At 36.0% G+C, this 16,077-nt stretch overlaps 1 non-coding gene and 1 pseudogene across 1 annotated transcript; both read right to left on the reverse strand.

Moving 5' to 3' along the window:
- Window positions 1–1,953: 1,953 nt before the first annotated feature.
- LOC107485860 (epimerase family protein SDR39U1 homolog, chloroplastic-like) lies at window positions 1,954–5,747 on the reverse strand (annotated as a pseudogene).
- Window positions 5,748–15,463: 9,716 nt separating this feature from the next.
- LOC127743068 (small nucleolar RNA R71) lies at window positions 15,464–15,571 on the reverse strand. The gene has a single exon (XR_008004377.1). It is a non-coding gene; the product is annotated as a small nucleolar RNA R71 (small nucleolar RNA).
- Window positions 15,572–16,077: the final 506 nt, after the last annotated feature.

Genomic DNA, 16,077 nt, shown 5'->3' on the forward strand with positions numbered 1-16,077 from the left:
ACTTCTTATCTTTTCAAAATTTATTTCAAATCTTTTTCAACTAACTACTTGATTTGCTTGTTTTAATTCAAAAAAGTTTACTATTTCTTATCTTTTTCAAAACCACCTAACTACTTTTTCACTTCTAATTTTCGAAAATCACTAACCACTTTTTCAAAATTCTTTTTAATTAACTAATTGTTTTAAATTCTAATTTTATTTTATTTCTTTTATAATATTTTTGAAACTAACTTAATTAATTAAATAAAAAAAATTTCTTTTCCCTCTTTTAAAATTCAAATACTCTCTCTCTCATCTCTTTCTATTTATTTGCTAACACTTCTCTTCTACTCATCTAATAATTCGAACCCTCTCTCTCTCTCTCTCTGTGTGTGTGTTTGAATTTTTCTTATTCTCTCTCTACCTCATTCTTCTATTCTTCTTTTCTTCTGACACCTCAAGGAATCTCTATATTGTGACATAGAGGATTCCATTACTCTCTTTGTTCTCTTCTTTTTCATATGAGCAGAAACAGGGATAAAAACATTCTTGTTGAAGCTAACCCTGAACCTGAAAGGACTCTGAGGATGAAGCTAAGAGAAGCTAAAGCACAACACTTCGGAGAGGACCTTACAGAAAATTTTGAAAAAGAAGCAAACATGGCAGTCGAATCCAACAACAATGCCAGAGATGCAAGGAAGATGCTTGGTGACTATACTGCATCAACTTCCAACTTCTATGGAAGAAGCATATCAATTCCTGCCATTGGAGCAAACAAATTTGAGCTTAAGCCTCAATTAGTTTCTCTAATGCAGAAGAATTACAAGTTTTATGGACTTCCATCGGAAGATCCTCATCAGTTCTTAGCTGAATTCTTGCAGATTTGTGATACTGTTAAGACCAATGGGGTTGATCCCGAGGTCTACAGACTTATGTCTTTCCCCTTTGCTGTAAGAGACAGGGCTAGGATATGGTTGGACTCACAACCTAGAGAAAGCCTGAACTCTTGGGACAAGTTGATCAGTGCTTTCTTGACCAAATTCTTTCCACCTCAAAAGATGAGCAAACTTAGAGTGAAAGTCCAAACCTTCAAACAGAAGGAACACTACAAGAAAAACACCCATTGAGGTATACTTGAAAAGTGTAGCCAAAAGTGAAAAAAATGATGCCTTAGGCAACGGCTACGTTTTTCGGGCTACGTCTATGCTTTTGGGGTGATTCCTATTCAGCCGTTGCCTATTCTCAAAGGCTACGCTTTTCTGCACCAAGGGCTACGCTTTTGGCATTTGGGAATAGGGTGCACTTTTCAAGTGATGCTGTCCAGGACCAAAGGCTACACTTTTCAGCTTCCATTTTTGCCAGAATAGGCTACGCTTTTCAACGCTACTGCATCACCTGTAAAGCGTAGCCACATTGTATACCATAGCTACTTTTTATAAGTGTAGCCTTAGGTCCTTCTTTTTTTTTGTATTCTATATCTACTGTATATAAGTGTAGCCTTAAGTTCCTTATTGTTTTTTTTAATTTTCTGTATATATATAATATTCTAATAATTATTAATATAACATAATATTTTGTAATATGATTACATGTATAATAATTCTGCACAATTAATTAAATGAGTTAAATATTATAAAATAAAAATAAATACATAATTATACTAACTAGTTTCTTTAAATAATAAAAATTATCTCTAACCAAAATATATTTATAATAATGATCCAAAAGTACTAGAATGAAGTTAATTGTGAGTATTCATACATCTCAAACTAAAATATGCATAGCCATATCAAAATAACCATGATACCACTTAGAATTTACTACTAATACTCTACGAAAAACATATCCTACATAAGTATCTTCTAATAAAAGTCATTAGTAGTTAACCATACATGTATCCATTTTCAACACTACTCTATCTTAGCTAATAAACCATAATAATAATCAGCTTAAGCTTCATTATGATCCTCAATATTATCCTGCATAATTATATAAAAAATTATTAAAAAAACATTCATAATGACATTCGCAATTATAAAAATTAAAAAATTAAACTAAAAACTATCAATGACTGATATCATTAATTCACTTCTGCCTTCTTTGTTCTTTACTAAATGCTGGCCACACTAAAGATATATATGAACATGGTAATCAAATCACACAAGTCAGAATCGAGAATTGCACCATCCAAACTATCTAGGCTACCCAATGTTCTATATCCACTAATTTTTAGTTTTTCAAAATTTCAGTAAATCTCGTTTTGGAGATATGAGAGTTAAGAGTTCACCTTCATAGGAGGGATTTATCAGTGCTTCATATATTAAATTAACAATGTCATCCAAATGAATATACAAAAACCTGTACAAAAAGAAAGAAAAATAACTTAATTATGGCACCTTTCTAAAATTAAGACGCAACCAGGAACCAATCAATAACAGCTAGAAGATGCGGGACATACCATTATTTTCCAGAGCCTATAGGTCCACCAACAAACATCTTGAAGAGAGGTATCAATTTAGCTGTAGAAGATTAAACACAAAAAATATAATGAATTTTAGGAACTTCAGATAGTATTCAATTTTAATAGTATTTTAGGTGAAAATGTAAATGACTGTATATCTTCATAAAACCTGCTGAGTAACACTGAGAATATTCTTTCGAGGTTCTATAATTTTAATATCTTGCATTTTCTGCAATAGTATCAACAAACATCTGTTCTTACCTAAGTAATCATTTCCTGATGAACTTTGTTCATCAAACACTTGTGTTTCACTGGTGCCTGAACAGTGAAAAGAAATGAAAGACATTTTATATGTAAAATCATGCATACTTCTCTATCAATTCAAGTGATTCTAAAGAGCTCACCAAAGCAGTTAACAATCAATAAGCAAGAAAATAATCGACTAGTAAAGAAGAAGATTTGGCATATGAACATACCATAGTAACCAATATCTGTTGCACTAACGAAAACTTTAGGTCGAATATCCTCTGGTGCACTGTTTATCAATTCTACAACCTTTGCTATTAATGGATAGGTCAGAGGAAGAATAAGCAATTTCTTGCAAGTAAAACTTGCTTAACTTGATGCACATATATTTGTCAAGAAAAATATACATATAAAAAGGTTTATTTTCAATTTGAATCATCAGGAATCATATGCTTACTTTTGATGTTACTCTAATCCTGCTCTGCTTGATTTCTATTTTTATCTGTAGAATTAAAATGAGCGTTGGGAAGATGTTTATTATCTCTTAATAACCAAAACTCTATGAATCTTTAAGTCAATACAATCCAATAATGATAGTGATAGGAACAAGGCAATAACCTCCGAAGATCATCTGGTACTTATGGGCATTCCAACCAAGTTAACCACCCCTGTTGTGCCCTGAATGCTATTCTTCCATTTCGACGCCTCCGCAATCTTAATTCCTGGAAAGTCTTTCACTGGAAGGACAAGGCAAAGTTAACCAAAAATAAAAAATGCTTTAGAAGAAAAATAAAAGAAAAATAAGTAGTTGGAAGCAATTGTAGACAATAGTAGAGATTTAATCTCACAAAATGAGAAATGGATAACTTATATTTCACTATGTAGTTGCTGAGAGAATACCAAACTCATTTAGTAGCTAGCCACCTGGCATATTTGAGGATATTCACATAGAAAATAAAGTATAACAGTACAATGACATTAATTGAGAAAACAAATCTTTCGCACAACAATGAAATCACCCTTTGAAAAGCTCAACTCCTTTTCTGATTCAGCACTAAAAGAATGCATTGCCTTCAAGATGGCTGCAAAGTTACCTTGCAAGAGAAGTGTTGACTTAGCAATAAGCATTAGAATAATCTCCTTTCACTCCTAATATTATATTGAATTATAAGCCAAATTATGAAGACCGTTATCCAAAGTTCCATTCAGAACATATGTAGGGACCAATTTGAAGATTAACATAAAGTCCAGCTTGTTGCACTACCTTGATGAACTTAACTAAGTTGTATCTATCCTCGAAATAATTCTGAAATATTTTGTAAGCAAAAGTATATTAGTTTCAATTTATTTCCAGTTCTTTTTCAAATGAAAGAATAAAAACCCTACAAATTTTTTGGAAAGTGAATTACTTTTCCTGGAGAAGGTTCATGGCCATTCCAACACACATAGGTTTGAATAACATCCAACCCTCCCTATTTAGCTTTTTGAATAAGTTCTGGCCACATCTACATGCATTCCCCCCATCAATGAACAATGAGAAAATACAATTAAAAAGAATGATTAATAAAAGAAAAACATAATTAAGAAAGAAAGTACCTGAGGTGTGCTTCTGGGGTAGTGTATAAAACCAAAAAATAGAATCTTTCTCTGCCTATTAACAAGAATTGCTTTGTGATCATATGTAACAAAAGCTGTCACTGCATGAACCCAGTATAAACATAACACCATCACACAAAGCTTCTTCCCACTCATCACCAAACTCTCCATTTTCTCCTCTTATCAACACATTCACACTAAAAACAAAACTTGAAAAGCTGTTTCTTTTTCCATTTTTTTGAGATTGAGAGGCTTTAACTATGGCTGATGAAGGAAGTGGTGAAACTTAGAAGCTCCCAAATTGTTTATATATGTTTAAAGATCCAAAGCTATGGGACCCATATCCCTCCTTCCTTCCTTCTAAGGTACTGGACCCCACGCGCAACTGCTACTTATACATTCTTAGATAGAGTGACATCAAATTAAGTAGTACAATGTTTGTTCTCTTTAATAGACATTGAGTAAAGCAAAATAAAAAAGATAGTAATTATTTGGATATATAGAAAACTAAAATTGGGTATACAAACTAATAAAATGATAAAAAAATTAAATTATGAAGGGTTTAAGTTTGGGATCTTATTTAATGTCATTTTTGCTTCTTCCAAAGTTTTCTGACCTTTCTTTGAGTTGCACTTGGAACAAGCAGTCACCCGAGTCAGCATCAAAAACACTAATTAAGGAGTTCTTCACATAGTCTTTGGAATGCTCACAAAAATTCCTCCCTCCCTAAACTTATCAATAGGTAAACTTACAGTTACAGGCTATAGGCTATGTATTGTTTTTCTTCCATGACAAAAGTGTGTTTGGTTTTTAATGGAACAGTGAGCAATGAACTCCAAAAATAATGTCAATGGTCATTGTATCGTTTTCAGTAAATATATCTTCAGCTAGATATGCAGAATTTTCTTAAGTTTCTGTTGGCTGATTATATAGGGAACAAATAATACATGGAATCAATGGCTCTGATGAAAAAAGTGGGGAGATTAAAAAACCCTAGTAAACAAGAACGAGGATGTTCAAAACAAAACCTTTCAACCTTCACCAGATCAAGGTTTCTTTAAACCCTATCGTTAATCTAACAACAAAATATTCATTTCATTCACAGTGACAACAATCGAAAGCAACAAGATCACACATCTCATATCTCATAATCATCATCAGGTCACTATACCTAATCAAATCCAAAATCAATATCAAGAATCTGAAATAATAATCTCTGTATGACGCATAGCAATACAAACACAAAGCAAAGAAAGTGCGAAAACATATTGTATCCATTGTCAACAAGGTAATTGAAGGTGTGATTATCGCAGTTGTAGGTGAACTTGTTGTTGGTAGCAGGTAGCTTCTGAAGGCACTGGAGAGCGATGGAGTTGAAGTTCCCTGAGAATTTAGTGTACTCGGCGAGAATTAAGGTCCCGCGAGAAACGAAAGCGTAGATCAGCGACCTCTGGTTCTGCCCCATCGATGAATCAAAATTCCAAATATTTGAAATTCGAAAAAATTCTAGGGATTTCGAATGAAAAAAAGAAATAAGAGAAATGGTGGCTGTGGCGATAGTGGCGATAGTGAATAGTGAGTTGTGAGTGTGCGGCGATGTGGCGATAGTGAGTGCTGCGTGTGGTTCTTCACGATGGTGAGAGGGTTTTAGAAAGGGGATAAAGGCATTTGATAAAAAAAATTTCAGAGAGGGATTCAAAGAGGGTTCTTCGCGATAATAAGTGATGAGCTTTGGAGGGAATAAAGGCACTGTGATTCGTGTGGTTCCAGGGAATAAAGGCGATGTGATTCACTAAGGGTTGTGAGTTTCAGAAAGGGGATAATGAGCTTTGGAGGGAACAAAAATTTCACTAAGTGTCGTGAGTTTGCTTTCGATCGGGAAAAAGAAGGAAAAGCGCTCATTAGGCATCACTTTTGAAGGGCACCCAAAACTTAACGAATAGGCTACCCTCAAAAAGCACTCTCTTTGATACAAAAGTGTATCCACAGATATTAACATACGACTACGCTTTATAAGTGATTTCTATAATACCTAAGGCTACACATTTTAATTGATGCTAGAATTGTGTTTCTTTTTCTCTAAAAAATAGGCAACACTGAGAAAAGCGTAGCCTATTCTATGAATAGGCTACGCTTTTTAAATGTAGCTTAATAAAAGTGTGGGTGAATGTGTATTTTTCTTGTAGTGGAAGGTGAATCTCTCTATGAAGCTTGGGAAAGATACAAGCAATTAACCAAAAGGTATCCTTCTGACATGCTTCCAGAATGGCGCATCATATGTATATTCTATGATGGTCTGTCTGAATTGTCCAAGATGTCATTGAACCATTCTGCTGGTGGATCTCTTCATCTGAAAACACCTGCGAAAGCCTAGGAACTCATTGAGATGGTTACAAATAACCAGTTCATGTACACTTCTGAAAGAAATCCTGTGAATAATGGGATGACTCAGAAGAAAGGAGTTCTTGAGATTGATACTCTGCATGCCATATTGGCTCAAAACAAAATATTGACTTAGCAAGTCAATATGATTTCTCAGAATCTGACTGGATTGCAAGCTGCATCTGGTAGTACTAAAGAAGCCTCCTCTGAAGGAGAAGCTTATGATCCTGAGAACCCTGCAATGGAAGAGGTGAATTACATGGGACAATCCTATGGAAACACCTATAATCCTTCATGGAGAAATCATCCAAATTTCTAAAGGAAAGATCAACAGAAGAATTTTGGCAATAGCAAGCCTTTTCCATCATCGTCTCAGCAACAAACAAAGAATTTTGAGCAGAGTCCATCTGGCTTAGCAAACATAGTCTCTGATCTATCTAATGCGTGAGCATCTTTCCTATCTTTTCCTAGTGAATTTGCATCTAATTTGTTGAGTTTAATAAAGAATTAATTATCTTTTAGCCAATATGGATGCTACTTTGAGTCTTTTGCAATTTTGTTTATTTTAGGTAGCATTCAGTTGGATTTGATAGAGTTTTTACAGCACAAGAATCAAAGGATATGGCAGCGAGGAGCGACGCGTACGCGTGACTGACGCGTATGCGTGATTAAAGCTTTCCATGGCAACGCCTGCACCTGACTGATGCGTACGCGTGATTTGAAGATTTGCTCAGCGACGCGTGCGCATGGCCGACATGTTCGCGTGACTTGCGAAAAAGACCAGCGACGCGTGCGCGTGGCCGATGCGTCCGCGTGACTCGCAAAAAAGATCATCGACGCGTACGCGTGACTGATGCATACACGTGACATGAGCCACGTGCAGAAAAATACAGAAAATGCTGGGGGCAATTTCTGGGCTGTTTTGACCCAGTTTCCAGCCCAAAAAACACAGATTACAAGCTGCAGAACGGACAAAACAAGTGGTCCCCACCCATCAGCTGAAGACTTGTTAATTAATTCGAATTTAAATTCAAATCTTATTTTTAGGAAAAGATATTATTTTAGTTTTAGATAGATTTAATTAATTAGGATTAATTAGAAAAGGAATACCAACAGGGTAATTCCAAGATAACATTATTCCATTCTAATTTACAATCCTAGTTTTCGACTCTGAACCATGAGCAACTAATCCTCCATTGTTAAGGTTAGGAGCTCTGTCTATTATATGGATTGATTCATTTGCTCTTTCTAATTTTATTCATGTATGGATTTATAATTTAAGAATTGTTTTCGCTCTTTATTTTATGAATTTGGGTGGAACGGAAGTATGACCATCTTTCTATTTGAGTTCTTGTATAACTTGGAAAAGCTCTATACTTGAACAACAGCTTGAAAACAAATTCTCCTAAATTTTAATTATCTGAATTTAACAGGATACGTGACATATAATCCTTTTATTTCTTGGGTAATTAGAGTTTTTGTGGCATATAAACTAGAAATTGATTATCACCCTCTAATTGGAATTAATTGACCAAGGAATTGGCAGTTAATGAATTTTAGAGGAGACTAGGAAGGTCTAAGAAATTAAGGTCTAGTCATATACAGTTTGTCATAAATTAAATCCTGCATAATTAAATTAGTTAGTAAGAAAAGTTAATCCGGAAAAATAGGTAACTTTGAAACCTTAACTGTTTTCTCCATATTTTATTCCTAACTCATTGCTGCTTGCTTTCTGAAATTCTTAATTTACTGTTTAATGCTTTTTGAATACCAAAACACTCATTTCTGTTTGTCTAACTAAGCTAATCACTTAACCATTGTTGCTTAGTCCATCAATCCTCATGGGATCGACCTTTACTCACATAAGGTATTACTTGGTACGACCCAGTGCACTTGCCGGTTAGTTTGTGGGTTGTAAAACACCGCATCACTATCTAAGGCCACTCTCAGTTTTATGACTGAAACAAGGTCCTCCATCAGAAATTTGGAGACACAAGTGGGTCAGCTGAGTAAAAGAGTTACTGAAACCCCTCATAGTACTTTCCCAAGCAATACAGAAGAAAATCCAAAGAGAGAGTGCAAGGCCATCAATATAACCAAAATGGTCGAACCTATAGAGGAGGAAGAGGCAGTGATTTCCAGTGAGGAAGACCTCAATGGACGCCCACTAGCCAATAAGGAAGTCCCTAATGAGGAACCAAAGGAATATGAGGCTCATATAGAGACCATAGAGATTCCACTGAACTTTCTATTACCATTCATGAGCTCTGATGAGTATTCTTCCTCTGAAGAAGATGAAGATATTATTGAAGAGCAAGTTACTCAATACTTAGGAGCAATGATGAAGCTGAATGCCAAGTTATTTGGTAATGAGACTTGGGAGGATGAATCTTCATTGATCATCAGTGAACTGAATGCCTGGGTTCAGTAGACATTACCTCAGAAGAAACCGGATCCTGGAAGGTTCTTAATACCTTGTACCATTGGCACCATGACCTTTGAGAAGGCTCTGTGTGACCTGGGGTCAGGTATAAACCTCATGCCACTCTCTGTAATAGAGAAACTAGGGATCTTTGAGGTACAAGCTACAAGCATCTCACTAGAGATGGCAGACAAATTAATGAAACAGGCTTATGAACTTGTAGAGGATGTCTTAGTGAAAGTAAAGGCCTTTACATCCCTGCTGACTTCATAATCCTAGACACTGGGAAGGATGAGGATGAATCTATCATCCTTGGAAGACCCTTCTTAGCCACAGCAAGAGCTGTGATGGATGTGGACAGAGGAGAGTTAGTCCTGCAACTGAATGAGGACTACCTTGTGTTTAAGGCTCAAGGATCTTCCTCTGTAACCATGGAGAGGAAGCATGAAAAGCTTCTCTCAATACAGAGTCAAGTAGAAACCCCACACTCAAACTCTAAGTTTGGTGTTGGGATGTCACAACCATGCTCTGAGCATTTGTGAAGCTCTGTAAGAGCTTCATGTCAAGCTATTGACATTAATGAAGCGCTTATTGGGAGGCAACCCAATCTTATTTATCTATGTTAATTACTTTTTCATTTTATTTTCCATTGTTAGTTAATGTTTTCTTTAGAATGATGATCATGTGGAGTCACAAAAACAGCTGCAGAATTAAAGCGGAATCAGAAACAGCATAAAAAATAGCACACCTTGGAGGACATGCTTACTGGCATTTAAACACCAGTAAGGATAGCAGAATGGGCATTTAACGCCCAGTCTAGCAGCATTCTAGGCATTAAATGCCAAAATCGGCAGACAGACTGGCGTTTAATGCTAGAAAAGGGTGTCTGGTGTCTGGCTGGCATTAAACGCCAGTAAGGGTAGTAGAATGGGTGTTTAACGCCCAGTCTGGCAGCATTCTGGGCGTTAAACGCCAGAATTGGCAGTCAGACTGGTGTTTAACGCCAGAAACGGGCATCAGCCTGGCGTTTAATGCCAGAAATGGCACACAGAGGGCGCTTAAACATAAAAAAGATGCAGGAATGAGAAATCCTTGACACCTCAGGATCTGTGGACCCCACAGGATCCCCACCTACCCCAACTCACTCTCTCCCGTTCACATCTTTCTATAACATTCTTCCCCAAACACCATTTACCTATCACATCCTACCCTCTTCCTTATAATCTCTCCATCACTCACATCTATCCACTATTTCCCAAAACCCATCATAAAACGCCACCTACCTCACCATTCAAATTCAAAACACTTCCCTCCCAAACCCACCCATTCTCACACGGATCCCCTCTCTCTTACCCTATAAATACCCCTCCTCACTCCTTCATTTTCACACATCATAACCAACCTAAACCCCCTTGGCTGAACCATTTACCCCCTCTATCTCCTCCATTTCTTCTTCTTCTCATCATTTCTTTCTTCTTTTGCTCAAGGACGAGCAAACCTTTTAAGTTTGGTATGGAAAAAAGCTCTGCTTTTTATTTTTCCATAACCATTAATGACACCGAAGGCCGGAGAAACCTCTAGAAAGAGGAAAGGGAAGGCAGTTGCTTCCACCTCTAAGTCATGGGAGATGGAGAGATTCATCTCAAAGGTCCATCAAGACCACTTCTATGAAGTTGTGGCCAAGAAAAAGGTGATCCCCGAAGTCCCCTTCATGCTTAAAAAGAGCGAATATCCGGAGATCCGATGTTAGATTCAGAGAAGAGGTTGGAAAGCTCTCACCAACCCCATCCAATAAGTCAGAATCTTAATGGTTCAAGAGTTCTATGCTAATGCATGGATCACTAAGAACCATGATCAAAGTATGAACCCGAACCCAAAGAATTGGCTCACAATGGTTCAGGGAAAATACTTGGATTTCAGTCCAAAAACTGTGAGGTTGACATTCAACTTGCCAATAATGAGAGGAGATTCTCATCCTTTCACTAGAAGAGTCAACTTTGATCAGAGGTTTGACCAAGTCCTCAAGGACATCTGTGTGGAAGGAGCCCAATGGAAGAGAGACTCCAAAGGCAAGTTGGTTCAACTAAGAAGGCCTGACCTCAAACCCGTGGCTAGAGGATGGTTGGAGTTCATCCAACGCTCTATTATTCCTACTAGTAACTGGTCTAAAGTAACTGTGGATCGGGCTATCATGATCCATAGTATCATGATTGGAGAGGAAGTAGAAGTTCATGAGATCATATCTCTAGAACTATACAAGGTGGCTGACAAGCCCTCCAATTTAGCAAGGTTAGCCTTCCTTCATCTCATCTATCACCTATGCAATTCAGTTGGAATTGTCATAAAGGAAGACATCCTTATTGAAGTAGACAAGCCCATAACTAAAACGAGGATGGAGCAAACAAGAGAGCCCACTCATGGACCTCAACAAGAGCATGAGGAAGTCCCTCATCAAGAAATTTCTGAATACCTCAAGGGGTGTATTTTTCTCCACACAACTATTGGGAGCAACTCAACATCTCTTTAGGAGAATTGAGTTCCAACATGGAGCAACTAAGAGTGGAGCACCAAGAGCACTCCATCATCCTCTATGAAATCAGAGAGGACCAAAAGGCCATGAGAGAGGAGCAACAAAGGTGATCAGCGGATAATTTATATGCTTTTTGGCATTGTTTTTAGATAGTTTTTAGTAGGATCTAGCTACTTTTAGGGATGTTTTTATTAGTTTTTATGTAAAATTCACATTTCTGGACTTTACTATGAGTTTATGTGTTTTTCTGTGACTTCAGGTATTTTCTGGTTGGAATTGAGGAACTTGAGCAAAACTCTGATAAAAGGTTGACAAAGGACTGCTGATGCTATTGGAATCTAACCTCCCTGCACTCGAAATGGATTTTCTGGAGCTACAGAACTCCAAATGGTGCACACTTAACGGCGTTGGAAAGTAGACATCCAGAGCTTTCCAGAAATATATAATAGTTTATAACTTATTCGAGATTAGACAACGCAAACTGGCGCTCAACGCCAGTTCCATGTTGCATTATGGAGTCAAACGCCAGAAACACGTCACGAACCAGAGTTGAACGGCAAAAACACGTTACAACATGGCGTTCAACTCCAAGAGAAGCCTCTACACGTGCAAAGCTCAAGCTCAGCCCAAGCACACACCAAGTGGGCCCCGGAAGTGGATTTCTGCATCAATTACTTACTTCTGTAAACCCTAGTAGCTAGTCTAGTATAAATAGGACATTTTACTATTGTATTAGACGTCTTTTGACCATTCGATCTTTTGACCACATATCTGGTCCTTTTCCCTATTTTCGAATTCATATGTCTTTTGTGGAGGCTGGCCATTCGGCCATGCCCGGACGTTGATCACTTTTGTATTTTCAACGGTGGAGTTTCTACACACCATAGATTAAGGGTGTGGAGCTCTGCTGTACCTCGAGTTTTAATGCAATTACTACTATTTTCTATTCAATTCAGCTTATTCTTATTCTAAGATATTCGTTGCACTTCAATATGATGAATGTGATGATCCATGACACTCATCATCATTCTCACCTATGAACGCGTGACTGACAACCACTTCCGTTCTACCTTAGACCGAACTCATATCTCTTGGATTCCTTAATCAGAATCTTCGTGGTATAAGCTAGAATTGATGGCGGCATTCATGAGAATCTGGAAAGTCTAAACCTTGTCTGTGGTATTCCGAGTATGATTCAGGGATTGAATGACTGTGATGAGCTTCAAACTCGCGATTGTTGGGCATGATGACAAACGCAAAAGAATCAATGGATTCTATTTCGACATGATCGAGAACCGACAGATGATTAGCTGTGCTGTGACAGAGCATTTGGACCATTTTTACTGAGAGGATGGGATGTAGCCATTGACAACGGTGATGCCCTATATACAACTTGCCATGGAAAGGAGTAAGAAGGATTGGATGAAGGCAGTAGGAAAGCAGAGATTCAGAAGGTGCACAGCATCTTCATACGCCTATCTTAAATTCCCACCAATGATTTACATAAGTATCTTTATCTTTATTTTATGTTTTATTTATTATTATTTTCGAAAACCAACATAATCATTTAAATACACCTAACTGAGATTTACGAGATGACCATAGCTTGCTTCATATCAACAATCTCCGTGGGATCGACCCTTACTCACGTAAGGTTTATTACTTGGATGCCCAGTGCACTTGCTGGTTAGTTGTGCGAATTTGTGAAGAAAGTGCTGAGTTAGTAGATGCGCATACCAAGTTGAATGCCATTACTAGAGATCACAATTTCGTGCACCAAGTTTTTGGCGCTGTTGCCAGGGATTGTTTGAGTTTGGACAACTGACGGTTCATCTTGTTGCTTAGATTAGGTAATTTTCTTTTCAAAAATTTTTCAAAAATCTTTCAAAAAAAAAGATTTTCGTTATTTTCGTTTTTCAAAAAAATAATTTTCGAAAAAAATAAAAATCCAAAAAAATCAATAAAATCATAAAAATAAAAAATATTTTGTGTTTCTTGTTTGAGTCTAGTGTCAATTTTTATGTTTGGTGTCAATTACATGTTTTTTTAAAACTTTTGCATTTTTTCGAAAATTCATGTATGTGTTCTTCATGATCTTCAAGTTGTTCTTGATAAGTTTTCTTGTTTGATCTTGATATTTTCTTGTTTTGTGTCTTTTGTTGTTTTTCATATGCATTTTTGCATTCATAGTGTCTAAACATGAAAAATCTTTAAGTTTGATGTCTTGCATGTTCTTCTTTTCTTGAAAAATTTTCAAAAATAAATCTTGATGTTCATCATGATCTTCAAAGTGTTCTTGGTGTTCATTTTGACATTCATAGTGTTCTTGCATGCATAATGTATTTTCATGTTTTGGGTCATATTTGTGTTTTTCTCTCCCCTCATTAAAAATTCAAAAATAAAAAATATCTTTTCCTTTTTTCTCTCATAAATTTCAAAAATTTGATTTGACTTAGTGAAAAATTTTTAAAACTTAGGTATTTCTTATAAGTCAAGTCAAATTTTCAATTTTAAAAATCTTATCTTTTCAAAATCTTTTTCAAAAATAAAATCTTTTTTATTTTTTTTTATATTTTCGAAAATTCTTGATTTTCAAAAATCTTTTTCTTAATTTTATTTTAAATTTTCGAAACTTAACTAACAATTAATGTGATTGATTTAAAAATTTGAAGTTTGTTACTTTCTTGTTAAGAAAGGTTCAATCTTTAAATTCTAGAATAATATCTTTTAGTTTCTTGTTAGTCAAGTAATCAATTTTAATTTTAAAAAATCAAATCTTTTTCAACTATATCTTTTCAATCATATCTTTTTCAAAAATCATATCTTTTTCAAAAAAAAAAATTAATTTCAAAAATCTTCTCTAACTTCTTATCTTTTCAAAATTGATTTTCAAATCTTCTTCAACTAACTAGTTGACTTTTTGTTTGTATTAACTATATCTTATCTTTTTCAAAACCACCTAACTAACTTTATCTCTCTAATTTTCGAAAATTACCTCCCTCTTTTTCAAAACTCTTTTAATTAACTAATTGTTTTAAATTTTAATTTTAATTTTAATTTTTCTTTTAATTTTCGAAAATCACTAACCCTTTTTCAAAATTAATTTTCGAATTCTCTCCCCCTCATCTTCTTCTATTTATTTATTTATTTACTAACACTTCTCTTCATCTCAAGAATCTGAACCTATCTTCACTCTTGTGTTTGAATTCTTACCTTTTCCTTCTTCTATTCCTTTCTTCTGCTACTAACATAAAGGAATCTCTCTAATGTGGTAAAGAGGATCCCTATTATTATTTTTTATTCCCTTCTTTTTCATATGAGCAGGAGCAAGGACAAGAATATTCTTGTTGAACCAGATCCTGAACCTGAAAGGACTCTGAAGAGAAAACTAAGAAAAGCTAAATTACAACAATTCAGAGACAACCTTACAGAAACTTTCGAAAAGGAAGAGGAGATGGCAGCTAAAAATAATAATGCAAGGAGGATGCTTGGTGATTATACCACACCTACTTCCAAGTTTGATGGAAGAAGCATCTCAATCCCTGCCATTGGAGCAAACAATTTTGAGCTGAAACCTCAACTAGTTGCTCTAATGCAATAGAACTGCAAGTTTCATGGACTTCCATTAGAAGATCCCTACCAGTTTTTAACTGAGTTCTTGCAGATCTGTGAGACTGTTAAGACTAATGGAGTAGATCCTGAAGTCTACAGGCTCATGCTTTTCCCTTTTGCTGTAAGAGACAGAGCTAGAACATGGTTGGACTCACAGCCTAAAGATAGCCTGGACTCATGGGATAAGCTGGTCGCGGCCTTCTTAGCTAAGTTCTTTCCTCCTCAAAAGCTGAGCAAGCTTAGAGTGGATGTTCAGACCTTCAAACAAAAAGATGGTGAATCCCTCTTTGAAGCTTGGGAAAGATACAAGCAGATGACCAAAAGGTGTCCTTCTGACATGCTTTTAGAGTGGACCATTCTGGATATATTCTATTATAGTCTATCTGAGTTCTCTAATATGTCACTGGACCATTCTGCAGGTGGATTCATTCACCTAAAGAAAACGCCTACAGAAGCTCAAGAACTTATTGACATGGTTGCAAATAACCAGTTCATGTACACTTCTGAGAGGAATTCCATGAATAATGGGACGCCTTAAAGGAATGAAGTTCTTGAAATTGATGCTCTGAATGCCATATTGGCTCAGAACAAAATGTTGACTCAGCAAGTCAACATGATATCACAAAGTCTGAATGGATGGCAAAATGCATCCAACAGTACTAAAGAGGCATCTTCTGAAGAAGAAGCTTATAATCCTGAGAACCCTGCAATGGCAGAGGTAAATTACATGGGTGAACCTTATGGAAACACCTATAATTCATCATGGAGAAATCATCCAAATTTCTCATGGAAGGATCAACAAAAGCCTCAACAAGGCTTTAATAATGGTGGAAGAAATAAGCTCAGCAA

The sequence above is a fragment of the Arachis duranensis genome, chromosome 1 (genome assembly GCF_000817695.3).
Source record: "Arachis duranensis cultivar V14167 chromosome 1, aradu.V14167.gnm2.J7QH, whole genome shotgun sequence".
Taxonomy (NCBI): Eukaryota; Viridiplantae; Streptophyta; class Magnoliopsida; order Fabales; family Fabaceae; genus Arachis; species Arachis duranensis.